This window comes from Dermacentor andersoni, chromosome 2, assembly GCF_023375885.2.
Source record: "Dermacentor andersoni chromosome 2, qqDerAnde1_hic_scaffold, whole genome shotgun sequence".
Lineage (NCBI taxonomy): Eukaryota > Metazoa > Arthropoda > Arachnida > Ixodida > Ixodidae > Dermacentor > Dermacentor andersoni.
The window spans coordinates 242,715,001-242,742,612 of NC_092815.1; the positions used below are offsets into that span (position 1 = coordinate 242,715,001).

Genomic DNA, 27,612 nt, shown 5'->3' on the forward strand with positions numbered 1-27,612 from the left:
TTGCCGCAGGCTTGTAGATGCAGCTGAGATTACTTCGTCAACTGGCACTTGTTGCCCACTTCAAGCCGGACGGGTAACCTTTTCTAGCCTGTTTGGCCCCTTATTGAGTGGCGTATAGTGTTGTACATTTTTCCTATGGATTATCTCATCTTAGCAGAAACGTTTGTTTGTTATCTCGAACGTAGTCTTTAGACTGGTTCTTGATATCGAAGGATTAAGTCCTAGCCCGTGCTTACACACAAGCAGCTCGCGGTATCATTCAACGTGGTGGCGCCATCTGTCTTGGCTATGGCATGAAAAAGAAGGAAAAAGCACAGCAAAACATTCCGCGCATTGATAGGTTGCGCCGCCGTTCCGTTGCAGCGAAATCGGTATTTTTTTAGCCTTGCTATGGCCTTCAAATGACTGTGCTTCAGGAACCACGCGCGAGCTTCAGCTCCCTTAGCTTGTGCTTCAATGGTCGGACATGTCAAATTCAAATGATTTATATTTACTTTATGAATACTTAACGCACCCCACACATCGAGTGGTTAAAATAATGACGTTTTTGACAACCCTGCATTCCTCCGTAAAAAAAAAATGGCTGCATTTACGGCGAAAAAATCAGCGAGGTGCTCAAAGTTGCACCGGCAGCAAAAGCGTACGGCCGGCACACCAACAGAACCGTTCAAAACGAAGTGCTGCTCGGATAGGACTAATAGCTGAAACCATGCAGCTTGGAGACCAAGTGCTCATAAAAATTTTGATGTTATATGGTTGGAAACCTCTTTTTCTTTTCCTAGGCGTTGACTGTCGCTATGGGCAGTCAATGGCCGCAGCTTTCGCGGTAACCTACCTTATTTCAGAAATGAAATAGTCCGCAATTGTTTTTGATTTTCCTGAAACAATTGTTTTCTTTTATGAAGGAGTGTTTCTTCATTTCCTGTTGTTCTTGTTCTTCACAGTAACAAATATGGAAGCGTTCAAACGTACCGATAGGTGAGAGAAAAAGCCGTCCAAATGCACTTTGCCCTAATTATCAAGTGTGGGTGAAGACCTTGTCGTAGTGGAGTTGAGAATTAGGGATACGAGGCACGCGGCAAAGTTCTCTTTTGCGACAGCGACGAAAGCAGAATTGGCGCAAAATGGATGGGCACGCCAACCTGCCGAGCGGGCCGAAATGACAGTCATCCTCCGGACGGATCAATGCGGTGACAGAGATGGCGACAAGGACGACGTCGCTCCCTCCGAATCCCCGGTATTGCGTTTTATGTGGGAAAATGACAGCGCACTGTGGAAGGGGAACGCGCCTGCGCAGCCGCCACCCCTGAATGCTCCTTCTACGCCGCTTTTACGCACGTGGCGTGCCCCGAGCGCGCAGGCTGAAACATGAAATGGGGCATCGTCGCTTTGCTGAAGACGTAGCGAAGGAACGCAGACGTGGGGAAATGCCTTCCATCTCAGTCAGGGGATTGCGTCTCTTTGATTGCTTTCCCGTGCGCACTGTTCCGTGTTGTGCAGTACGTCCCGAGCGAAGGCTGTCTTTCATCACCTCTGTCGACATGTGGCAGTTTTATTGAGTCGGTCTATTCTTACTTGCGTTGGTGAAGTGAGAAAGTCGCTTTCTTTCTTGTTATTTTGTCGCGCTGAGAATAAGTCATCTATGCCTGCTTCCGATAAGTCGAGGAAGGAGCGTGCAGTAAGCATCAGATACGTACATTTATTTTTCATAGTACCAGAGTTTGCCAAAGTATCAGTCGCAGTATGAGCAAAGCTATATACTAGGGCAAGTAAAGGGCAATATTTTCAATGCGCGCACACTAGTCACGAGGGCATTAATTCTTACTTACAAGCGTACATATAACGATATACATGCTTCCTATAGACTCTTTCTAGAAACATCGCCACTCACTCAAGAACAACTTCTTTGTTATGTACATATTATCGTCCGCAATAGTAAATAGCATCATCATCCTTGGCCTCTTTATGTCCTCTGCAGTAGGAAGGCCTGTCCCAGCCATCTCTAATTACACCTGTCTTGTGCTAGCGGACCCTTTATATTTGCTGTAAACTCTCTCACTTCATCACAACCCCGAGTGCGCTTCTCTTCTCTTGGCAACGACTCCATAAATTTCGCAAATTCCGTAAATCGACCACCGCTTATTGATATGCTGGACATAAGGACACTAGCAGCATTCTGGCTGTGAGCGACGTTGTGGCGGAGGTCTCCGTGTTAACATTCACCGTCTCGCGTTCATTACGGCGCAGCTAAATCTGGGCTCACGGCTTCCAGCCCCCATTGCCGGAAATCAAACCATCGACCACGTGCTCAGCAGCAGGACCCAATCTCCGCTGCCCTCCAAAGGCGGGCATAGACCGCCGGATATCCGCCATGCGGTGCACATTGCCAGCCCACTCGTTTTCTTCCTCGCCACAGTCGGTAACACAAGCTGTAACGGCTTGCGGCAAGTCATTGCACATTGTAATTGTCTGTATCATGGCCCGTAAACCTCAAATGGAAACCGAAAGCATCACGATAGAAATATGGACACCGGGCGGAACATTACCCGAGGAATGGACTACAGCTCACATAGTCCTTATACCCGTCCCACTTTCCCGCTTGGGACATGTCCCGCTTGGTGGACATGTCCCGTCCACCAGGGACGTCCCGGACATGTCCCTGGTGTAGCAACCACACAGCGACACTCGTGCACATAACACACGATTGTACCGACCGTCCGGGCGACGCAATTTCACCACGAGTCACAACACACACATTCACTACGTGGTCTTGGGAGGCGAGACTCTCCGAACTGGACCTGAGAAGCCAACTGGCGACCCTCGACCAGGCCCAGCGAGCGGCGATCGCCAGTGGAGCCCTGTCAGAGCGAATCCCCCAGGAATAAACCGCGCAACAGTTTCTGCAATAATAAAGTTCCTCCTCCTCCTCGTCCTGTGGAAAACAATTACTTTTAATAACCTTGGTGCGGCTGAAGTACTCGCCAACCTCCATGGCATGCTAAACGTGAACAGCTTAGGAGAAAGCTTTAGCTCGGGCACGAACTCCGACGCGGCATATTCAAATACATGTAAAACACAAAAACGTTTTTCTGAGATAACGCCTGGACCGATTTTAATGAAATTTGGTAAATTTGAGAGAGAAAGATAAGTTATAGTGTCTACTGGAAGCGGAATTTCTATTTAGGGCCTCAATTGTGTCAAAATAATTTTCAAAAATCCGGAAGCTCGAAAAATAGAAGCACAATGTTTGCAAAAGTGCAGCTCTGCATCAAGAACGGATATCGCGGTTCTGTAAGCGGCATCCATTAGATCATTCAAAACGGACAAATTCAATATGTCAACTTATATCTTAAGTGAATTTGTTACGTTGTGTACGAGGGTTCTAAAAAAGCTCTACTTCCATATTACTACATTGTTTAGATTCATGCGTAACATATATCTTTTGTCCGCTTTTGGTGTACTATTGGATGCAATCAAGATAGTTGTGATATCATATTTTATTGCATAGTTACAGAGTTGTAAACTCCATAGTTTAGTTTTTTGAAAATTTGCGATTTCGCGAGTTTTTAATGAAAAACTTACTGCATAAGTCAAAATATTTTAGGAAAACAGTCACTAGATCCTAAGTTTTCCTTATAAATGCAACAAACCGCGTCCAATTTGGTGCAGTGGTTGCCGAGAAACACGAATTATCCTTTTACATGTATTTAGATGGGAGCACCCGAGCTAAAGCTTCCTCTTAAGAGTAGCACGGTGACGAAAACTGCTGCTATTGCGGCGTACACGTTTTGCATGGATTGACAACTGTAGCCTAATCAGCAACCTTACCAACTTCACAGCATGTTGTCGACGGGTAGATGCAGAATTCCGTGGCAGCAACTACAAATTTTTATCTATTCACGCTTTACCGGAGCAGACCTGAACGAAGAACTTAGGCTTCATAAAAGCTTGTCAGATTCATTTGTGGCATCACTTTTTGTTAGCACGGGCTAATATCTATGTACTTCGATAAAGAATTATGACTTATGAACAGTGAACATAGGAAGTTAGCGACAAGAATAAACAAGGAAAAAAACTATGCACACTTGGCGCTAACAGACAAGAGGTAATTTCGAAGCTGGTCACCACCTTTGTAACAGGCTATAGAATACGGGTTCACTGCGCATGTCAGGCAATGACAACAGCAACAACAAAAACAATGGACAAGATGCAACACAAATACAAATTCTTATGCACCCATTCACATGTTAACAAAGTATATTGTGGAGCTTATTCCACACGTGTGTCATTGCTAAGAAAAATCCTAATTCCTGAGCAGACGAGGAGATGGATGGTGTCCTCAAGAACCTACCTCTTAGTTTAACGTACCATGTGCTTCGAATTTCTTCCAACTTCTTGCAATTTCCGTGCAGTCAAAGAATATTGACTCACAGTGGCAATCGAGGAAGTGTATAACAAGTCATAGTCCGACTTCATTCCAAGTTACGTGCAGACTCGCGGCGCCTATAGTTTCGACACCGGTGGTCTGGCTAACTTAAAACCGACCTCACGATATTGGTTAGGGATAAAGTATATATCAAACGAAGTCAAAATAGTTTGTTCGCTATTGTATGGTTTACTGGCGCTGGCTCTTGAATAAGTAATATTTCGCGTCTTTCCAAGCTTTTGTGGTGTCGAAAAAGTGAATCTTAGAACTGCCAGTTAGGGAATATTCTTTTAAAGACGCGATGCCCAGTAAATGGAAGGGTTCATTACCGCTTATTTTTATTGTTTCTTTTATCGCCAATGTGGCTCGCGGCCCACCCGCGCTCAGTCAATGATGACTACGAGCGAAGCGGTGAAGTCGGGTCACTTGATGCAAGGTCCATGGTAAAAAAATCATTCCTCAACTAAAACAGTGGTGAGTGGAAAATTTACTAGCGTAAATACGGAATACCTCGGGAAAGCGAAGAGCTTTAAAACAAGCTGCAGGTAGCTCGTAATCTTTCCTGTAAATGAAAAAATGGTAAGACCATAGTGACGGCTTTAGTTACAAATATATTCATTGTATAGTTGCTAAACAATAATAAAGTTTTTTTTTTTTTTCAGAGCATAAGGTTAAGCCGATAACACTTGCATAAACTCCGCCTTCCATAGCTGTGTTTTATTGGGCAAGTCTTCACTAAATTGTTACTGAAAGGGCCTTCGTTGCTCTCTGCATAGCATTTATTTGGCAAACAAATGCGCATTTAAGCATTCTGTATGCGATAGTCTTACATCGCGAACGTGTGTATGAGCCAAAACCACGACGAAAACATTTATATGGTTGTTCAAAGAAAATCCTTATTAAACTTTTTTGTTTCAACTTTCATGCTATATATTCGAACAATGGCGCTCAACTCGCTGTGTCACTTTGTATGCGTGGCGTCTGCATAATACTTTTGTAGCAAGCGCCTTATTTCCGCATGGTGTACACTGCGGCACCGAGAGACCTTCGTTCGCAGCAATGATGCTGGTAATAATGATACGTCTTTTGCTAATGATTAATAATTATTATTCTATTATTAATAATGGTACTTCTATGCATACAGTTCGCTTTGATATGACGTGCGTATAAGTCTTGAAGGTCTGTTAGAGATACTAAAAAAAAATGTTGAAAGTGCTAGTAAACGGCGCAAAGGAGAAGTGCGTGCGTACGAGGGACGACGGTGGAAGAGGTGGAAGAGCGCGAGACAAGACTGCCGCCTGTTGAGTGGGCCTGGTTGTTTCAGACTGAGAGGAAGGAGAGACTGACTTTGCCGGCGTAGCAGAGGGAAGAGATGCGAGGAGTTACGAGCCAACGAGGCAGATTGAAAACACGCGCCCAATTACAGTACATATCGTACCTGCACCGAGTGGAGTCCGCCCTACGAGAAGTGCTGGCTCCGAGCTAAATCGCGGAATGTCTATGGAAGCACATATTCAAAGTGGATGTAGATTATAGGGTTTATGCGCCACCCGCTGTAAATGTGAAGGAAGTGTTGCCGGCAATGAAATGAGAGCGGCTCCATAAGGTGCTCTACGCAGCCATTTATTTGTGCTTAGTGAAAGAACTTAAACATGAGCGGAAGCTGAGTTAGTTGGTTCTTCCCTGTCTTTCCGTCTATTTCTCCTCCTGGGTTAGTTGGTTCATGATTTTACGAGCACGGCTAGCCAAAAAAAAAAAAAAAAGAAAAGGAGAAAGCAGCGGCAATGAAGCACTTAGTGGACGAGGCAATACCAGTGTAGTTTATGTCCACGTTGCGCTTTTTGGTTTCTTGTTAGAGTCTGCTGGTAGTCGTTGTGGAATATCGAGGAAGAAGTGCTCCGCCGACAAGGGTAACGATTTTTTGCAGCCACTTTATTACCCTTGATAAGGTTGTTTCCTCCATGTAGCCACGTGCACTCAAGAGGAGTGTACAGACCGGTTTGCTACTATGTAGAGGGCACCAGAAGTGTCCATGCATGCACTAGGCTCGCCGTCTCGAACACAGCAAGTGTTCCAGGCAGTGAGCCTAGAAGCATGCATGCGCACATAAACAGAAAAATTGCCTGCAACTTGCCGCAAATGGAGATTACTCCTTTAAGCGCCTGCGCTATGCCGGCGAAAGAGGGAAGATTATTCAACGGGTCTGTACCATATGATACTCCACGTGAGTTGCGATTAGAAGCAATTAATTGAAAATTTTGTCGTCTTTCTCTTACAGAGGCCACCTGTGAAGGATTTCTATAAGGAGGTCTCCCCATGCAGGTAAGCACGAATACCAAAGGACCTTATTTAGTGTCAACCTTTCATTTTTATTTGGCAGTGATAACGAGTTTCTTTTAAATTAGGCAGTGGTCACTAATAGCTAAAAGGTATCACTGCTCTTATTCCGCTTTCCTTTCTACGCATGCAACAAGAACCGTTTTCAATATAGCTACCATAACTAAAAACTGTTCACGGTTATGAAAAAAAAAACGATGATCGCTATGCTAAACCATCTTATTCGTACTTCTGGGCTGGTCGCTGACATTCCTCTGCACACCAATGTAATCCCATTGCATTTATTCCTACAACTTTCCTAAAACCACTATCTGGTGCGCCTGCTGTGTTGCAACTATGAAGCCGAGATGCATTCAGTGAAGGAATGAAATTCCTTCTCCAAGTTATTGTCGGCATTATTACAGCCATCACACCTGGCTGCTAGAAATTCACTGGTTCAGTAATTCAACAAATATTCTTATTACTAAGAACAGAAAATTAAATCATGAGCCATTTCACTCTGTAAAGGTGAATGACTAGCGAAGCTCTTTAGCACACGACACAGAGGAGCTACAGAATTTTGAACAAAGGTAGAAACATCTATTGTCCTGATTGGCGGTCAGCGTGATGATAAATAAGCGCACACATTCTCGTATCGCCTCTGGTATTATTCGTGTAAGTATTTCTGTGCCTACACAATGAGAAACATGTACGTCATGGAAGACGGTGAATGACTCATGCCCCCTTAAGCAATGGCTCATACCCTCGTAAGCAATAAAAAAATGTCTACCTGAGAGTGCACTTGAATATGGTGCCTGTTGATAACTAATGTACTGAAAATGCATATCCAAGTGATGAAATAGGCTTTTGCAAAGAATGAAGAGATTTTGTATCAAATTCGGGAGCTCAGTTTTTTGAACACGCAGATTTGTTGACGGACACGAAAAATGCACGGAACCCTAACCATAAACACATTCTCTGTAAAAAAGCGCATGCAGCACCAAGTCCTTCACTTGAGACTCAAACTGGCAAGTTCATTTCACAAATGTTTTCATAAGCGTGCATCAAACAGAAAACTAGAACTGTGTTGGTTGTCTTTCCATGAAGAGTTCCCGCGTACGTTACCCTTGAAGAAAATAAGCGTATTTTATATTTTTCTGGCATCGAGTTTGTAGCAGTCCCGAGTTCGGTAGTCTTTGACACCGAACACGTTACGCTTGAATTATTAGGAGATAATTACACCTCGACTAGCGCAAGAACCGTCATCTTAGCAATAAACGCACTAGAGTGGAAGGCAATACTTTATACCATATGTGAATAAAAAAATTCTTATCAAGCACGATGGCTCAAGACGTTTTCAGAAAAAGAGAACGAGAAGAAATGAGAGGAGCCTGGTCTACAGACCTGCCTATCCGGTAACTTTCACAATTTCACGACAAAGGGTGCCCCATGAAGTGGTCATGAACAAGTGGATACAGAAAATGCACAACTGACGCACACCCTCCGTTGCACTTAAGGGGCAATATCGTATTATCGATGAAGACAAGGAAAGTGGTCTTCTATAGCCACCTTTTGCAGCAAGCGGGCATGAAAGTGCGATAACTCCGTGAGGTTTCGTAGCTACCACTGTCCAACTCTCGTGCCAGCTATTTCTGTGCATATCGGATGGTCAGGATGAGTACACGGGCTTCAGCTTCAGTTTCTATCATAGCCGCGACTATGAGGGGGGGGGGGGGGGGGGGGGGCTCCGGGCCTCGAGCCCTCTTCGAAGTTTTCCGGAGGGGGGGGAGCAAAGCTCCTCCACCTCTCCGACGATACCGAGCCCTGTCCCCTGCCCTCTAAGGTGTCATTACGAGAGTTCTATTACCTTCATCATTTGATGTTTCTTTTGACTTGCCTCTACTTTTCACTTTGAATTTTATTGTGGCTAAAAGCGCACTACATCATTGTTAGCGCGTATGTGCACGGCTTTTAATTCATACTTTTGCTTTGTTTCTACAAATCCTGGCAATAGAAGCACAAACGCTTCAGAAGCACTCGCGGTGGCTGGTTCATCCGTATTTAAATTCGAAAGCATTATATGCCCCATTTCGCTAAATCCCGGCGTTATCGGCATCGCGCCATCGCACCAAAAATGGCCGACCGCGCCGAGATTAAAAACACGTTCCACAAGCTCAAATTTACATGAACTTCCTCAGCGAGGTTGGTGTAAACAAATTAAATCAATGGCCTTGACAATAATTGTTCAACTTTGGTCTTGGTGGGAGTCGAACCCGAGCCGCCAGGGTGCGACACGAGCCAACGGCTCCTAGATTCGACGAGCATGCTTCCCCGACGCCACGGGTAGGCATGGTTGACTGTGCGTCATTGCGCACGTCACGTCGACAGGTGTGAATTGGGCACGTGACGGCTGAGCAGATAAGGACGAGGCGGCGCCGCTGAGCGTCTGAGTGGTCCTTCGAGTTATGAACGCCTTACGGGCAAGTGAGCGCGTTGAGGCACTTAGCACGTTTTGATTTGGGCTTACCGAGGCGCAGTTAGAACGTAGGTGAGAGCTTGCGCGGGCAGGGAACGAGCGGAAAAAAAGACATTTCACAAAAGTGACTATAATGTTTTCACATTCCTACCCGGAAGCAGTCTTACGTGTCTCTGCCGAATATTTTGCGCCTCAACATCTTCTTTTTAATTTTCGCTGTGAGCACCATTTACAGACTCCAAATATTTAAATATATACGCAGGAGGAGGAGGAATGAACGTTTATTGTGAGAAAGAGCGAGAAAGTGTTCTTTGTTCGCCCTAGGCGGGCGGCTGTCTTGGTCCAGGAAGCCATTGGCTAATGCAGCAGCCAGGGCCCGGTCCACTATACTTCGCTGGTCTTCCAGGCTCTGTGCCCTTAATATTGCTTCCCACGTTTTTTTGATGGTTTGTAGCTGTTCTGAGGCATCATCTTGACTGTTTTTCTCGCCGTGTGGGCACACCAACACCGTGTGTTGTAGGGCGTCTGGTAAATCACAATAGCAGCATAGGTATGAGAATTTGGTAGGGTGCAAGCGGTGCATAATAATTTCATTGACATACGTATTCGTTTGTAGTCTGCGGAAGGCGGTGACTTCTTCCTTGCTTAATTTTGGGTGTCGTAGAGGATATTGTGTTCTTTCAAGCCGGTAATGTTGCAATATTAGGGCGTAGTTGATAGGAATGTCGTCCACCCACGTCGCTTTCCGGAGACCGTGCGGCAAGGAATCCCGGCTGGTGTGCTCTCGGGCGACAACATGTACTGCTTCGTTTCGTGCCAAGTGTTAGTGGCCTGGGGTCCATGCGACGTAGGCTTCGAGTAGTCCTTGGTGTCTTATTATTTCTTTTAGAATCTTCACTGCTGCGGCTGAAATTCGGCCTTTTTGTAGGTTTCTACATGCTGTTTGCGAGTCGCTCGATATGATTGCTGTGTCCTTGCATGCGTCTTTCCCACTTCCTCCGCCGTTTTTGGATTTCTGGCCGGTATGGTGGCAGCGACTAGCCCTTGGTTTTTTGTCACGGTAATTGCGTATGCTCTTCTACCTGACTATATTGCTGCATCTGTATATCTGGTGTTCGGGTTCTTTGAGTATTTCTTGCTGAGTGCTCTAACTCTTACTTGTCGTCTGGGTTTCTCGTGTGTTGCATGCATGTTGCGAAGTATTGGAGCGACTGAGATGGAGTCGTGAAGAAGTGGCGGAAATTGGGCTTTCGCGTCTGAGTCTGCTATGAAGTTTTCGCCATATGTGAGTTTGTGAAGTACTGCTCTGCCTGTTTGAGTCAGCGTGGAAGAGATAGTTCAAGTGCCTGAGGAGTTCTATAGAGATTTATACAGTACCAGTGGCACCCACGACGATAATGGAAGAGAGAATAGTATAGAGGAATTCGAAATCCCACAGGTAACGCCGGAAGAAGTAAAGAAAGCATTGGGAGCTATGCAAAGGGGGAAGGCAGCTGGAGAGGATCAGGTAACAGCAGATTTGTTGAAGGATGGTGCGCAGATTGTTCTAGCGAAACTGGCCACCCTGTATACGCAATGCCTCATGACTTCGAGCGTACCGGAATCTTGGAAAAACGCTAACATAATTCTAATCCATAAGAAAGAGGACGCCAAAGACTTGAAAAATTATAGACCGATCAGCTTACTGTCCGTTGCCTACAAAGTATTTACTAAGGTAATTACAAATAGAATCAGGAACACCTTAGACTTCCGTCAACCAAAGGACCAGGCAGTATTCCGTAAAGGCTACTCAACAATAGACCATATTCACACTATCAATCAGGTGATAGAAAAATGTGCAGAATATAACCAACCTTTATATATAGCTTTCATTGATTACGAGAAAGCGTTTGATTCAGTCGAAACCTCAGCAGTCATGGAGGCATTGCGGAATCAGGGTGTAGATGAGCCGTATGTAAAAATACTGAAACATATCTATAGCGGCTCCACAGCCACCGTAGTCCTCCACAAAGAAAGCAACAAAATCCCAATAAAGAAAGGCGTCAGACAGGGAGATACGATCTCTCCAATGCTATTCACAGCATGTTTACAGGAGGTATTCAGAGACCTGGATTGGGAAGAATTGGGGATAAGAGTTAATGGAGAATACCTTAGCAATTTGCGATTCGCTGATGATATTGCCTTGCTTAGTAACTCAGGGGACCAGCTGCAATGCATGCTCACTGACCTGGAGAGGTAAAGCCGAAGGGTGGGTCCAAAAACTAATTTGCAGAAAACTAAAGTAATGTTTAACAGTCTCGGAAGAGAACAGCAGTTTACGATAGGTAGCGAGGCACTGGAAGTGGTAAGGGAATACATCTACTTAGGACAGGTAGTGACTGCGGATCCGGATCATGAGACTGAAATAATCAGAATTAGAATGGGCTGGGGCGCGTTTGGCAGGCATTCTCAGATCATGAACAGCAGGTTGCCATTATCCCTTAAGAGAAAAGTTTATAACAGCTGTATCTTACCAGTAATCACGTACGGGGCAGAAACCTGGAGGCTTACGAAAAGGGTTCTGCTGAAATTGAGGACGACGCAACGAGCTATGGAAAGAAGAATGATAGGTGTAACGTTAAGGGGTAAGAAAAGAGCAGATTGGGTGAGGGAACAAACGCGGGTAAATGACATCTTAGTTGAAATCAAGAAAAAGAAATGGGCATGGGCTGGACATGTAATGAGGAGGGAAGATAACCGATGGTCGTTAAGGGTTACGGACTGGATTCCAAGGGAAGGGAAGCGTAGCAGAGGGTGGCAGAAAGTTAGGTGGGCGGATGAGATCAAGAAGTTTGCAGGGACAACATGGCCAAAATTAGTACATGACCGGGGTAGTTGGAGAAGTATAGGAAAGGCCTTTGCCCTGCAGTGGGCGTAACTAGGCTGATGATGATGATGAATCCCACCTTATGTCTGTAGATGATCTTCGTGTCATCCACTGGCAAAGACGGAAGTCTCGGTTTTCTGTAATGTGCCATGTTTCCCGAAAAAGGTATCGTTGCTCCGGATTGCTGCGTTTGTAGTTGGTGTGGAAAATTGCCGTAAAATGCAGGAGCTCATGCGAAGTGCGTAAGCACTGCTTAGCCCCTAGTGGACAGTCTATATACACAGGACAAAGTTTATTATATTTGTTGAAGAGAAGGAGGTAACCAACAAACAATCATTTTTAATGGTACGGATATCCTATGCGTAGTATGTTGTTGTATCTTGAGCTGGCTTCAGATTACTTTGAATGATTTTTGACCATGAAAAAAAAAAAACTTCCCGACTTAACTGACCCCTTCGGCAGAGTCTAGCATCAGTGGAGTGTGAGATCCATGTGAATGATATGGGTCTCAGCATTTCTTCTTTTTGCACTAGATAATGCTAACGGCTCAAGAAGGGAAAAAAATGTTCTTATAATTTACAACATTTATTCGGGATGGAAGCATCGCCACTTGCATACAGAGGTCATAAATATATATAATTCACTCAGTAACCGAAATGAGGTCAAGTAATACTCACTCGAAATGGGAATCAATAGCAGTCATGCGCAGCAGCGCTTATACCCGGAGTCACAGTAAAAAAATGAAATAACAAAAGAGGCTGCAGTTTCACCGGAAAGGTGGTGTAGTATTACTAATAGCAGAGTCCTTCCATTTTTTTTTATGGTCACGAAACTGCCGCCTCAGTTTCATAAAGAGCAAGCGCCCGCCGCTAGAGGCGCAACCGTCCATGAGAAGGCATGCGAACGCCGCTACCGCTGTGGTCGTGTGTGGGGCAGCCTCAGTATTCTAGCTTTCTGAACTTCCTCAACCATCGCTTTAGTTTCACGTAACTATTTTTAACATTGAATAAGCTTAAATTATTGCCTGAGCGCGTCTTCTGCCATGATATGAGCGCCGGGGACGAAAAAAAAAGCCGCTCATAACATGGAGCTTCAGACAAAAAAAAAGAAAAAAAAACGGGGATATTGAGAGCCAGAACCGCGATACGATTATGAAGCACGCCGTAGTGGGGGACTCAGGATTAATTTTGACCACCTGGGTCCATTAAAACGCACCTAAATTTAAATAAAGGGGTCTTTTGCATTTCGCCTCCGTCGAAACGCGTCCGTTGTACACGGTCAGGCGGTCTCGGTCCAGATTTAATCATCATCGCCGTTCGCCTCAACGCTTCGGTGGGCTCCGCTTTTTTAATATTTGCCTAAAATTAAACACTGCGCATTCGCAACAAAGCGCCAGAGGTCCTACTTTTCACCGGATGCAAACATATGGGCTGTTGTACTCCCGCTTACCCGTAAGCGCCAACTCTCCGTTGCGCATAGCGCCAGATTGTTCGCCGAGCACAGCTGTTCACTTTCTGTTAAACTGTGGCAGAGAAGGTCTCTGACTGTGGGCAGTACCTTATAACGAGATCAAAAGAATGAAATTGTTATTGCAAAGGGCTGGTACCGTAGAATACTTAATGACAAAGAAAAGGAAATTGAGCTGGTCTGTGCGCTTACGATTTCGCTGCAAAGCAATGCCATTTCTGAATGGGATTTAGGTAGGATTAATGCAAGACAAACTTTGCTACTAAATGTCTTCGGTGCGGATTTTAGCGACGGATTAAGGCGACCGTGAAGTGTTAGGACCTGCGCAGTTGAAACTAGCTGTATTGTAATTAGGCAATTGCCTTAGCAAGCAGTCGTTTAGAAGCGTCTGTAAGCCCTGCACTTATTCACGCTGCTCGTGGTTCCGACGCAGAAACTACGAGACTAGGTATTTGGTTCTTAATGCACAACTATTTACAATATGTTAGAATGCTGCAATCACCGGTCCTGATATTCTTATCGTGGTAAAAAAATAAAAGAAAAGCTTTATAATTCGATTAAGAAAAGAAATAAAACGCGTTGGTGCAAGAACAACATACAAGCACAATAATTTATTTATCATGTAAAATAAGGGGGGCGAAATACAGACAACACAGAGGCGTTCGGTCACGCATGGTCCACCATTCACAATGTAAATTTGTTAAAAGCATGACACTGATATAATAAGCATAAAGAAATATCAAACGTGAGAGATATGCATTGGGGGGCAGGAAACAAACACCAGCAAACGAATGGCAATAAATACCGAATGCATAATCGATTGTTTCTATAAACAAGAAAGTGTAAACCATAAGCATTTCATAACACATGGCAAAACAACTCTCAAGCGAACACAAGAACACATTTTTTTTTTAATGGCTTGTTAGAGATACCACCATTCTACTCCTTCAGCTGTTACTTGCAACGCGTGTTCGGCATCGTTGTCCCACCCCGCCACTTCAGCTAAACAGTCCAGCACTCGAAAAATAGCGCGGCACATGCGCAGAACGCACCCGATCACTCGGCTCGCCTCACACTGCGCACGCATTTCGGTACGCGAAAAAATTTAGAGTTTTTGCGTGCCAAAACCACTTTCTGATTATGAGGCACGCCGTAGTGGAGGACTCCGGAAATTTCGACCACCTGGAATTCTTTAACGTGCGCCTAAATCTAAGCACACGGGTGTTTTCGCATTTCGCCCCCATCGAAATGCGGCCGCCGTGGCCGGGATTCGATCCCGCGACCTCGTGCTTAGCAGCCCATCGGGAGTGGACACCGCAAGCTCTATATTTCCTGTATTATTTAGGCATAATATTAAATTTGTTTGATGTAGTATACATTCAGCGAAAGGTGCCGCCCACATTGCAGCATGTTCTCAGCTTTCGAGGACTGTGTTGCATCTATATTTGCGATTGCTTCTTACTAAAATTAGAAAACACGACCGAAGTGCTTATTTCTTCTCCTTTATCTGACCGCGACAGATTATGCTTATCTGTTACTGACAAGTTTTCAATGTAAGCGAGCTCGAATGTTTAATAACACGGAAATTCGCTTACACAGTGTATTTTAGCATGGAGGCAGTGTGCATATGGTACAAAATTCTTTATTCTCTTTGTGAGTGTAGCGTAAGAAACATTTTTGCAGATTAAAAACGCTATTTGGCAAGGTCTAGGTGAAGTTAAAGGTTATTCGTCAGAAAGAGAGATAATGCAACTACAAAACTAAAAGAAAAATACAGCGTTTAGTAGACTCTTGTTCATAGTTGAAAGCAAATTTCAAACCGCACATGTCGCAGCTCTACTTGATAACGCTTGTTGCAAAACCCTAAGACACAGAATATCGTACCAAACGTTTTTCACCCCGGTTTTCGTTTCGGTTCGGTGAAAACGGTTTAGTTCCGGTTAAGCTCCGGAGGAAAAAAATAACGTTTCAAACCGGTTCAAGTTAATTTGCATAATTTTACAACCTTTACAGGTAAACAGCACAAATTTATCTTGTAGAAGAGCTCGACGCTATGTTAACCGAAGCTTTATTGAGGGACAGAGAGAAGGAGAATGTATTTAGGAAATGCAGAGAGTAATACAGCGGGCTACTCTGCTTAGAGAAAAAGAAAATGAGAAATTAAGACACTGAGTAATAATGGCGAGGATAGAAAGTAGGATGCGACTACAGACAAGTTCGCGCTCGAAGCTTTTCACAAATTTTAATGTAGGCCTGTGGTAAGTAAGTATTCTACGAGAGCCTTAGTTTGATGGGTGAATTCATTGATTTCTCTGGTGGACGGCCCTCTACATTTTTAATCTGAACAGCCTGGTGTTATTTGGTACATACGAGGTGATCAGTGTCGGCCGTTCAATATTATAACAAGGAACGCGTACATGTGTGCTCCACTCTCTAAGGTAATTTGTTGTCTGTAATGTTGTCGCGCTAAGCCAACACCTAGCCTGGCACCTAACACAATACGCTAAAAGCCGTACTAATGGTGCTGCTACCTGTTGAATCACGTGAAGATGGTGCTTATTTAGAAGTGCGCCAGCATGTTTGACTCACAAGTGCAGGCAATTGATGGATGAAAAGCTCCAGAAAAGGAGGCCAGCGTGAGGCGAATCCGACCATAACGTTCTTGCGAAGCTGCCCTTGCCTCTCTCTCGGCACATTGCGGTAGGTGGGTTCCGGTCTCACCTCTCCGTGAGAAATATATTGTGTGGCCGATGTGGGAATCGAGCCCCCGGCTTCGAGCACAGCAGCAGGGTGCTTAACCATTAAGCCGCGATGGCACGCACGCTTCTCTCGTTCCACAGCCAGCCAGTTTTTTTGACGAACTTGGAGCGTGCACCCCGTACCACTTTGCCTTCGTTGAAGTTAAGCTCTGAGATTGTACATGTTAAACCACGGCACGATTATGAGGCAAGGCGTACTGGGATACTGAGGATTAATTGACTGCCTGGAGTCCTTGGGCGTCCACCGAATGCACAGCTAGCACCACGAGTGTCGTTGCATTTAACCCCCGTGGAAGTGCGGCCACCGCGAACGTAGCATAAAGAAAGGAATACAACAAGAGCGGACACCCTCATGGAGCCCAGCGGCCGAATTGACTGCAGCGCACCAAGCCGTGGATGTTAAAACCTGAAGCACACTTCCGGTTTCGGTTTTGTGCGTGCGCGTTTTGAATACAAGCTGGTGCGCGCCACGCCGGCTCCGTTTTTTGGTTTTTTTGCGCTTTTGCAGCAAATATTTACATATTTATTTTTTTATTATATATTTATTTGCAAATCATTTTATTAAGTAAATCTGATTGCGAACGATCTTCACAAGCCTCCATTGAATATGTGCCACGTGCAATTTCATAAAGACGCAAGACACCTTGTGAAATGAGGAAAAATTAATGTTTATTTTATTCTTTGTAAATGCTCGTCGCGGGCTTTTTGTGCATTCATCCAACGTTGTGGCACCAGGTAAGCAGCAGTAGTTTCCGCAGGAAGCTCCTCCAGACGATGTGAGCTGAAAATATTACAAGCGTTATTTTGGTATTAACATGTAAGAATAATGCCTGTAGAGGCGAAGCGTGCGTAAGTGGTGAGTGGGCGGCATTACAAACAAGAGCAGTTCGTATTTACACACACGGCGTAGAAAATACACGACTCATCCCAAGCAATACCGTACATACCACAAACACATTCTAATTCCAAGCATTCCCCTCTTCCCAAAACTTATTTCCTGCACTTTAATAGCACGAATGCGCGGGCAACGGCGCGTTTCGCGAACTTGGCTACAACCGACGCTATAGTACGCTACCAATACACAGAGGTGGCCACAGCGCAGGCTCTCAACCAGAGCATGCTGGACGCTCGCAAAATTCCTTCTACTCGCAATCAAGACAAATGCGTGGGTGCCATTCAGAAGACAGAATTTTTCGAGTTACTAGTTCCTGGCGTTTGAGCTCCTTGGCTTATCTTTTGTGCGTTCTGCAGGCGCAAGCAACGCACTCCCATGTTATCACTCTTGACAATTGCTCCTCGCGTTTTCGACAAGCGTGGGTACCGAAAGAAGGCTTAAATTGTTGCGGGGACATAAAAATCGCCACAAACTTGTCGCCGTAAGATTCAGTACGCGCCAAACTAACTTTGTCACCACGGCCGAGCTGCTTTTCGCTGCGTCACAACAGGCGCGGCGAGCGGGCCTCATAACATAAAAGTAACGAAAATAATTTTCAACAATGTTGGGCGTCAGAGAAAGAAAAGCGCCATGAACTTGTCCGTGCATTAAAGCGCGAAACCGCGCACCACGGCCGAGCTGATTTTCGCTAACCGAGTCACAGCGCCGGGCGCGCCCACTGCGCTCGAAAGGTAGCCCAAAAAGTAATGAAATTAGTTTCGATAATGTTGGCAGTCAGAGAAAGCGCCAAAACTTGTCGCAGTAAAATTCAGTACACGCGAAACTGCGTCACAGCACCCTGTGCGACTAGCGTGCCCAAAAACTACCGAAATTAGTTAAAATAATATTGGGGCTTATAGGAAGCGTCGCAAACATCTCCCAGTACGATTCATTAACTACTCCACGACGGCCACGCTGTTTTTCGTTAACTGCGTCACAAGTCTAGCCTAGGTGCCGGGCAGTATGCCTAATTGCTTGAAGTGCGTCGCAGACTGTCGAACAAAGTTTCTCACCTTGCCGTAGTCCAATAGTGCACTCATAGAGAAAGGGAAAGAACAAGAGCGGACACTCGGCGAAAATTGGAAACAGGAAACACGTCACGCTATAGTATTAACACCGACGAATTGGGGCCGCGAGCATCGAAAAAAAGAAGAATGTGAAGTGAGATTAACAGAAATTGCTTTATTTTTTTTATTCTTTCCGGGAAAAATTAAAAATATCTGCGTATAAATTAAATTAAGTTTTGCGGCTTACTTTCGTTGCCTAGCGACAGGCGAACCGGCGAATGACGAGCCAGATGTTTGCGTCATTCGTCAGACACACCGCCGAAGCGAGAGAGGCCGGCCATGGACCGGCCGCGCATCTGAGCGTTGGACTGTTCGGGCACCCGTCTGCCTGTTTTTCTATATTGGGATTTAGCCTGGTTTGGTGGCCTCCCGGCGAATTATTGCGTTCATTCGGCATGTACCAGTTTAAAATTCTGTGCGTCTTTACTTCTCGTAATGTCAATGTAATACATGTATTGTACTCTACCATCTTTCTGTAAGCCACAAAATGTGTCGCCGTCATAACATGCCTGATAGTCACGTTCCGTGTGACCAATCCGTGATGGGGAATTTTCGCATTGGTTTGGATCTTCTGGAACCAATGTTCGCTCATTATGTACAAATTTCAGTTGCGAATGAGAATTGCTTCTGCGGATAGATACTTTCGCACTTCGTGGAGGTCAGTCTTTTTTCAGTACGGAATGTGTGAATAGAAAGGAGAACGTTCAGCTTTTACTTGTGTTGAGCTTTGGCTGACTGAGAAATCGGCCAGCTTTTACTCGATCCACTTCACGACACACGAACAAAATTAACGATTGATGGTGCCAGGAACTTTTCTTTATACTACCCCGCCCCCCTATTTCTGACGACTAGTTCAACTGTAGCCCTAAATTTAACCACAAGTAAAGGAATTTCAAAGCGACTATTTTCACAAAATGACCAAATGTAATATATCACCTGCGAATATTGGTAGTTAACAACGGTTTGCTACATAAATATTTTTCATTATACCGTATTTTTGCGATTCTAAGCACCCCCCTCTATTTTCGCGAAAAAAATGGGAAAAAAAGTTTGCACGCGAATCTAAGCAGCCCCCTATTTGTTAGGAAGAGCGCGTAGCCAAGACCGCCAAGCGCGCTTGCTCGCTCTGTCATCGAGCCGGAGCCGTCTGAGTCCCGAGGTAGAACGGCGTCCGCGGCGCGATCTTGCCGCACAGCCGGACTGCAGAGCCGCGCGGACTCGTGAATGGCAGTGATAGTGACTAAGCATCCGACACAAGCGGAGGGCTCACTGTCTGCACAGATTTTTCTTTTGGATGTTTGCAAAATTAAATGTTAATTCTCGCACCCGTTTCGTCATGATGTCGCAGCGAAAAGGGAGAGGGGGGTCATTCTACATTTTCGAATCTAAGCAGCCCCCCCCCCCCCCCCTCTCTTTGGGCATCGCGATCGTGAAATAAAGGAGGTGCTTCGAATCGAGTAAATACGGTAATTGCTTGGCACTGGCGTGTACTAGCACTGTTCCGGTGCTTTAAAAAATGAATTGAAGCTTCCCCAAGATAAACACTGCAGAGAAAAAGTGCATCGTAAACGCGGCACACTTCGGCGGGTTCTGCTCCGCGATTGGTCGTATGTCGCCGCGAGGCCAGCGGACCTGCAAGAGAGCACGAACACAGACTACTTGCATTCGAAAACAGGGTTTCGCGGCAAGCCTCCTCCTCCCGGAGGCGCGCCCTCTCCCTCTGACCTCATCAGTGGCGTTGTGGAGGCATTGTTTGGTTTGTGAAATATTGAAAAATTGGATACCCGGCAATCGCCAGTGGTGGAAGTGGTGCGGCCGCCGCATATCGGCTTGGCACCGAGTGTCCTAAGGGACACAAAGGTAGTTTCCGCACCCTGGCGCAACAAAAAGCCACTACGCCACAACGGCGGGTCCACTTTGTCTTTTTTGTTTTTGCAACAGATTGCAATTGGGGGTGCCGTTGTAGACTGCACATCTCTGGGACAGGCTCACTTTGCCTAGCACTTTCCTCGTAACAGGTTACGCTACGCAGAAACTGAGCAACGTTGTACAAACGTCAGGATCACCCAGGTTAATCAAGATTTAAAATTTTTTAGCCAAATTACAAATGCTGTTGTCATTTTATTATACAGCATATGAAATAGCCACCTATGGTTACGATTTTTTTCCCATGTAGTCGCTGATGACATCGCAATGCGCGTTTATCTCGCTTGCGCTTGTCCACTGCTTGTGCAGAAACTAGCAAGCAATCGCCATGTCATAGGCTCGTCTCGGACAGCCTGCGTAGAAATCATGCCATTGCGGTCATAGGATTGTCTGCAGCGTGGTTGTCCTGGTACTGATGTCGCATACGGATACGCTCGCAACCACCGCACACATCTACTCAACTCACAAGAAGACGCTGGTGCACCTGGTGTCGTTTTGCGGTACCGCGAACAATGATGGATAGCCACGTACCTGCAAGATGCTTCGCATAACGCAGATGACCATACTACGTGGGATCTGCAAAAATCTTTTTCTTCTTTCGGCTTCGCTGCAGACTGAAAAAAATTCTGACGTTCCGGGTCAGTTCCTGTTCGAGCAAAAACAACGTGTCTTTCCGGTTTTCGTTTCAGTTTTGGTTTTATACCCTAATAAGACCGGTATTCGGGGCAGTAGTTCAAATCGGTTGTGCTGTAGAGTCTGGCGGACTTTGCTCATGAGATAACTAAAAGAAAAAAGCTGCGGATATTTTACTTGCCACAAACACAATCTGATTACGAGGCCCTCGCACTGTTGAACTCCGGAATAATTCTTACCACCTTAATTTCTTTAACGTGCATCTAAATCAAGGCTCACGAGCGATTTGAATTTCAGCTCCATCGAAATACCGCCGCTGCAACCACAGATCAAAGCTGCGACCTTGCGCTTGGCACCGCAACGCGATAGTCACAACGTCGCCACGGCAGGAACAGTGACAGTGTGGTCAGCAACAATTTGATTTCGTTCATGCATGTCATAATTATAGAACTTATTCTACTTCTGTCACTACTGGGACTACTACTTCTGTTATGAATAAAACCCACTACGGTGCATCCTCCTCTCTAATTCCCGCGCCCACCATTCACTCCATATCTAAGAGGGCCGGACAGGGACGAAACGGTTCCACGTGATGCCTCCTGCTCTGCCATGATTCCTCCTTCTGCAGCTGCGCAGCAGAACATTCCCGCCACGGTATGTTGCGGGACGGATGGCCACCTTCGAAGGTAATGCCAGGAACGTTGGACGGATAGTTCCAAATATAGTTTACATGAAGAATCCTATGCATATACGTGCGTCAGCTTATCAAAACATGGGGTTCGAAGACATCTCAAAGAAACCAAAAGTATTAATAGCGTGGATCACCTCCTTAAAAGTAAGAAAGGGGAAATAAGGTTCGAACGTTTGTTTCGTGGAACGCACATGAATTTCGCTGTTTTGGGAATGGTGTGTAACTTATGCTGTTTAACTTTTGCTAACGGTATAAAACTGTGAAAGTAAGCATGGCACCAAAAAAATATATCTCCTAATTCGCAGATATCTCGAGATGATAGCCATTCTTGTTTGTTTACACATATGCTGTAAATTTTAGATGCCATATTTTTTTCTGGAGAACCACGACTATTTTAGCTTTTTGTTATCCACCTCGTAATTCTGTAAAAGCATAAAATGTGGCGCCTAATCTAAATGCCTACCTCTACAGAACGGAAACACGGTCGGTGGATGTGACTGTTCGTGCTTTCAAAGCGGGTTCTGCACAGTGATGCAGACAAAACAGATAAATCTTCTTTGCACGCTCTTCTTACCGGTTGTTTTTCACTCGGAAATCAGCATTGGCAAATAATGTCCTACATAGCGTTTCCAGTGCATCGTCATCAGCGTGAATGTCATTTCTCTTATTTCGAAGCCAGTCAAAGAAAAATATTGATTACTCTCGCCCTGCACATCATATAAATGAAGCACACGCTTTTGTCATTGTTCTTCACACCAAATCTTTCTCGTCAGGGTGGCTACAAACGAGGTCATTAGAGGATAAGCAAAATTATTCGGCGGAGGCGTAGATGTGTCGGCACTATAAGCACAATTGCAAAATCCATAAACGCAGATACTTGCTTCTTCTTGGAACGCTGCTATCGCGCGACGGCGCCAGCCCACAATCTGTACAGCTACCCTCGGGCTTTCGCCGTTCATTTAGGCGCCATCAAGAATATGGCGCTGGCATATGCGGCACTGAGAAAATAGTTCCGGCGCAGCGGGAGCGATGTCATTGTGAAATGATACTCGCTACGTCGTGGTGAAACGCGTGTTACCTCATTTGCACGAATCCCTATACAAGCATATGAGATTACTGTGCACTCGTTACAAGGCTAAGTCGGTAGGTTTTTGTTGCTGCTAAAGAAACTTACATCCGAAAAAGATCCAATGCAGTGCTATAAAAGCTTCATTAAAAGGCAACGCTTCCCTCGATGCGTAAAAATATGATGGCTGAAGATTACTGTTATCTCCTAATCTTTTTTTTTTGCATTTTTGTGCATGGTAATACTGTAGGCGTTTAGTACAACGAGTTGGGGGAAGTGGTTTGACATGACGACGGTGTAAATGCGCTTGAAAGACGTGCACGATATGTAAGGACGAGGCAGAGAAAGCGCAACTTTCAACTTCTCTGTTCGAAAATCCTCTCGCCACTTACATGCCATTATCGGCATGAAATTTCGCAAGCACGCGGCGCTCCTTGCACATCCAAAAACCGATGTTCCTTTTCTGTCAACGTCCACGACGCTGCACTCACACATCTTTCTAAGCAATTGCATCTATACATGATCATGACTCATTTGTAAGTAATTTAAAGCGCAGTTTTACGCATGTTGAGTAAAAACAGAATTTTGTGCCTTTGACGCATTGTAAGTGCATCTACATGCTTTGTACCGAGTGTTTTATTTTTTTTTATCATGTATGCATTTCTTTCTTTCCTTATTTTTTCTTTTTTATATTTTCTTGGTTGTATTCGATGATCTTTTACCACGGTGCTCTGTAATGCCTTTCTCCCCTAATTGTGTTTGAAATATCTTGTTGTTACCCCCCCTCCCCCAGGTAATGCCCGTACGGGCCTTTAGGGTATCTGAACAAAAAAAAAATTTCGTCACACATCGCCTTCGCCTCGGTAATAGGCCTCGTCCATTGATTATGATTCCGGGCTATGACGGTGCAGCTATGAAATCTGGGATTGCAGGTACACTTTTTACGTCATCGTACTGTAGGTGCAATATGGGACTTTTATCTTGATCATCTTTACAGTTCGTCATCAGCACGCGTGGCGTCTTTTCTTCCGTCGTAGCTCAAGCTCGACGAGAACAACGCCGCGATGGCACGTCAACCGGGGCGCGTGCTAACGCGTTCCAACTCGCACGTCCGGTTGGGGCTTTGCGGTGCTGCGTCGTTGCTGCACAGTAGTCGAGTCAACACGACGGCCTGAAGATGCCTGCAACGGCGACAACCTGGCATCGCGAAGTTGAAATCACATTTTTAGTGTACTTTCACGACGTGAATCGGGTACGACTATTAGCGTTGTCACAAGGCCCCGCATCAGCAAGCTCTATGTCGTTGCGCCGCAAGAATCTCGCTGTCTTCTGTGCTCTCCTGGCGGGACGGACGCTCCAAGCGTCTAAGAGCAGTGAGTACCAGATCGCATCACGCTCCGTTTTTAAAATGTTATCGTGCGGAAATCTTGCTGAACACTACCAATATCTTATATCATCGTGTTCGTAAAGTCACAAGGTTTCCGAGGATACCGAATTCTTGGACCTACGACGACTTCACGAAGAACTATCGTCACCAGAAGACTCGACGCACATGTGGAAGTACTAGCGCTAACGTCGACACTGGCCGGCGTCGCGGCGCGGTAAGGCTCTCACCCGTGCCGGATGCGGTGTTTGTGTGTGCTCGTAGGACTGCAATAAACTTTTTACGGGCTCTACGGACTTTTCCGAACGCCAAGAAAGTCGAAGGTGAGCCGTTCCCCCCTCTTCTCAGACTTTTGAGTGGAAAAGACTCACATTTGACGGCAAAGCCCAAGCCTAGGATAAGGTTTACTGCTGCGGACGGCCACGGTCGATCCTTTTCGTTTGGTCACCGAGCATGCCGGACGGGGCTTAACAATCCTCAAGGCCATATGGACGTAGATGAGCCGATTCCGGCCCCTCTCGGGCGTCTGACCTTCAACCAAATGAAGCGGGGGGCATCCTGCAACATGTAACATCAAATAATGAGGCGCGGGGAAATAGCGACGCGTCTCTCGAGAACGCCGAGGATATCTCAGCGTCTCAAACATGGACGGAGGATGGGTGGCACACAGTTCTATCACGTCGCAAGAAAAAGAACTGCAAGAAAAGCGAAAAGGAACCCGAAGAGGGAACCGAAAGGAATACCAAGAAATTCGAGGGTGACTCGACAAAACACAGAGAGAGCCAGGCTAACAGCGACTTCCGACGTAGGAAACGCCGTGGAACTCCGCCTCTCCCGAAAGATGACATCAAGGTCATTTTGAGGCCACGCAAGGGCCTGTTGGCTAAAGATCTGCTTGGATCGGTGCTCGCTATGGCAGTGATAGAGGCCTGCCAGAATACTTTCGGAGGCAGCAGTTTTTTGCTGCGGATTCATCCCGGATCCAATATTGTCATATTATCCACACCACACGAACAAGTGGCGGGAAGGCTGCGCGAAATCAGACAAAAATCAGGGGGCAGCTTCACTCCTTCAATGCATATGTGGCAGACCCAGAAGATGTTCTGCGAGGCATTGTTCACGGCTTACCACCCGGAACACCTCAGGCGGAACTAATGGAGAACCTGCGGATCCGCACTCAAGGTGTGAAGATTGAAAGAGCCCGCATGCTGGGCTCGTCCAAATCGGCGATAGTGACTTTCACCGGAAAGGTGCTTCCAAGGTGTGTGTACTTTATGGGAGCGGAAACGATCTGCTGCCCATACAAACCCACAATACAGGTTTCCAAAATATGCCGTTCAACGGGTCATCGTACCGATGTGTGCCCAACACCCCATATCAGCATGTGTTCCAAATGTGGGGCAACTGAACCTAATCACGGGCACGAGTGCTCATCAAAGTGTGCCATCTGTGGCGACGAACACGCGACAGGCAACAGTTCATGCCGAAAGAAGCTAAAGAACATCGCCCCCCGAACGTCTAGAATCAAGCAGCCTCGACGGAAATCGGAGTGGATTAATTCGAAAAAGGACTTCCCCGAACTCGAGCAACAAAGGCACCCCCGATGGTTCAGCTCGGAAAGGGAGGAATCAATGAGTAGAAGGAAGTCCCGATCAAGATCACGATCAGGATCAAGACCAACATCGAGGGCACGCCAAACCAAAGCCAACAATCCCGAGGACACCCCTTGGAAAACAAACCTCAAGAATACCTCGACCAACAAAAACGACAGGAAGACATCCCCCAGACCGGAACCGGAGCAGAAGAAGCAGCTGCAAACCGACCAAACAATCAGGTGAGCTTGGCGGAGGTCGTGTCTCCCAGTGCTCCAATAACAGACAATCAGCAATGCAGAAAAATTATTGATGAAAACAAAAACCTAACGCAAGAAATTAAACAGCTTAAGATCCAAATGGAGGCAGAGCGCCAAGAATTCCAATTGGCAATCTCCTCATTGCAAAAGAAGTTCGAAAACACAGTTAAAACGCTGCAGGCCTCTGGCTCGGCGGTCAACCCTAACGGGCACGAGTCACAAATACATCCCACCCAAGAAAAGGAAATGGAAGTAGGCGGGGGAAGAGGTGACGAGCTTTTTGGCATCCCCACGCACACGAACAACCTTATAAAACAAATCCAGAACCAAGTCCAAGAATATAGGAGTAGCATTGCGAATCTCCACGACCTTTTAACAAATTTCATGTCAGACATAAAATCACTCATAGGCGAGGAATTAAGAATCCAGAAACAATATGTAAACGAGACTGTGGGGGGCTTGCAGAGGGCAATTAATAAGCGTCCTCTTGCTACCCCAATCACCCATAAACCATCAAAGGCGGGTCGGGACGACGCGGAGGCTCTCGTACATCATGGCTCAAACTAAATTGAAAAGTGCGGAACAATTAGAGATTTGGCAATGGAATTGCCGCACTTTTCACAAGCACGCAGCCGCACTCCGAAATTATATAAACGGTGCACCAATCCGACCAGATGTAATATGTCTGCAGGAAATTGGCCCCAAAGTGGTCAAGCTGCAAGGATATTACACCCTGCAAAATTCAAGTTATCCCCGCGTTGCCACCCTGGTGAGCAGGACTATCGCGGCCAAAGCAGAGCAGATAGAAAATCTTCAGATGAATGATCAGATAATAAGCTTATTCCCTCTAAAAAGAGGCAAGGCAAGAACTAATACTAAATTTGTACAGTCGCCCCAAAAACAGGAATGAAGATTTTAGCAAACTCCTTGCGCAGGTTCTTAAAATCTCAGGTACCAAGGACCACCTCGTGGTGCTGGGCGATTTCAACGCTCCCAACACCGCATGGGGCTACCTAAAAGACACACCCAAGGGAACGCGTCTCGAACACGCTGCATCCAGGCTGGGGCTGAGCCTGATCACACTCCCCACCATGCCCACCAGGATCGGCAACAGCGTGAGTAGAGACACGTTCCCGGACCTCACTTTCACACGCAACATCAGGGACGCTACCTGGACCAACCTAGATGAAAATCTAGGAAGTGATCACTTCCTCATCAGCATTTCCCCATCGACTACCAAACTACGACGGGTGGCGGAGGAAATTACTCTGACAAACTGGACAAAATTCAGACTACACAAACCTCCACCCAATGCTGAACCGGATTCCATGGGGGAATGGTCCGATTTCATTAAAGCAGCACACGGGCGGGCATCTAAAAAGATTACACGGACGGTGGAAATACCGGCGGTGGAGAGCCACCTCCTAAGCTTGTGGAAAAGCAGGCGTAAGCTGCTAAAAAGGTGGCGAAAACAACCCTTGAACAGAAACCTTCTGCGCAGGATCGCAGCTCTGGCAGAGGAAGCAAATCAATATGCCAGTAAATTGGCAACTGAGGGCTGGATCCAGTTTTGCAGTTCGCTACAGGACAGACTGAGCACCGCAAAAACTTGGGCCATCCTGAGGAATATCCTAGAGCCGGAAAAGTCCAAAACCGCCACCAGCAGAAAATTGCAAAGGATCGCGGAGGAATTTCCAGGCACGAATGAAGCATTAATAGAGGCTCTCAAGGAAAGATATGTCGGAGGGA

The 27,612-nt window shown here is 45.9% G+C and overlaps 1 protein-coding gene across 2 annotated transcripts in view; it reads left to right on the forward strand.

The window, feature by feature from the left end:
* LOC126539882 (uncharacterized) overlaps positions 1-27,612 on the forward strand; it is a 727,003-nt gene that overhangs the window by 311,881 nt on the left and 387,510 nt on the right. Inside the window, exon 3 of one of the 2 annotated variants that reach the window (XM_055075676.2) lies at positions 6,705-6,748. The exons of the other annotated variant lie outside the window; for it this stretch is intronic. The gene's annotated coding sequence lies outside the window, so the exon portion shown is untranslated. The remainder of the gene's footprint in view (positions 1-6,704; positions 6,749-27,612) is intronic. 2 annotated transcript variants of the gene reach the window in all.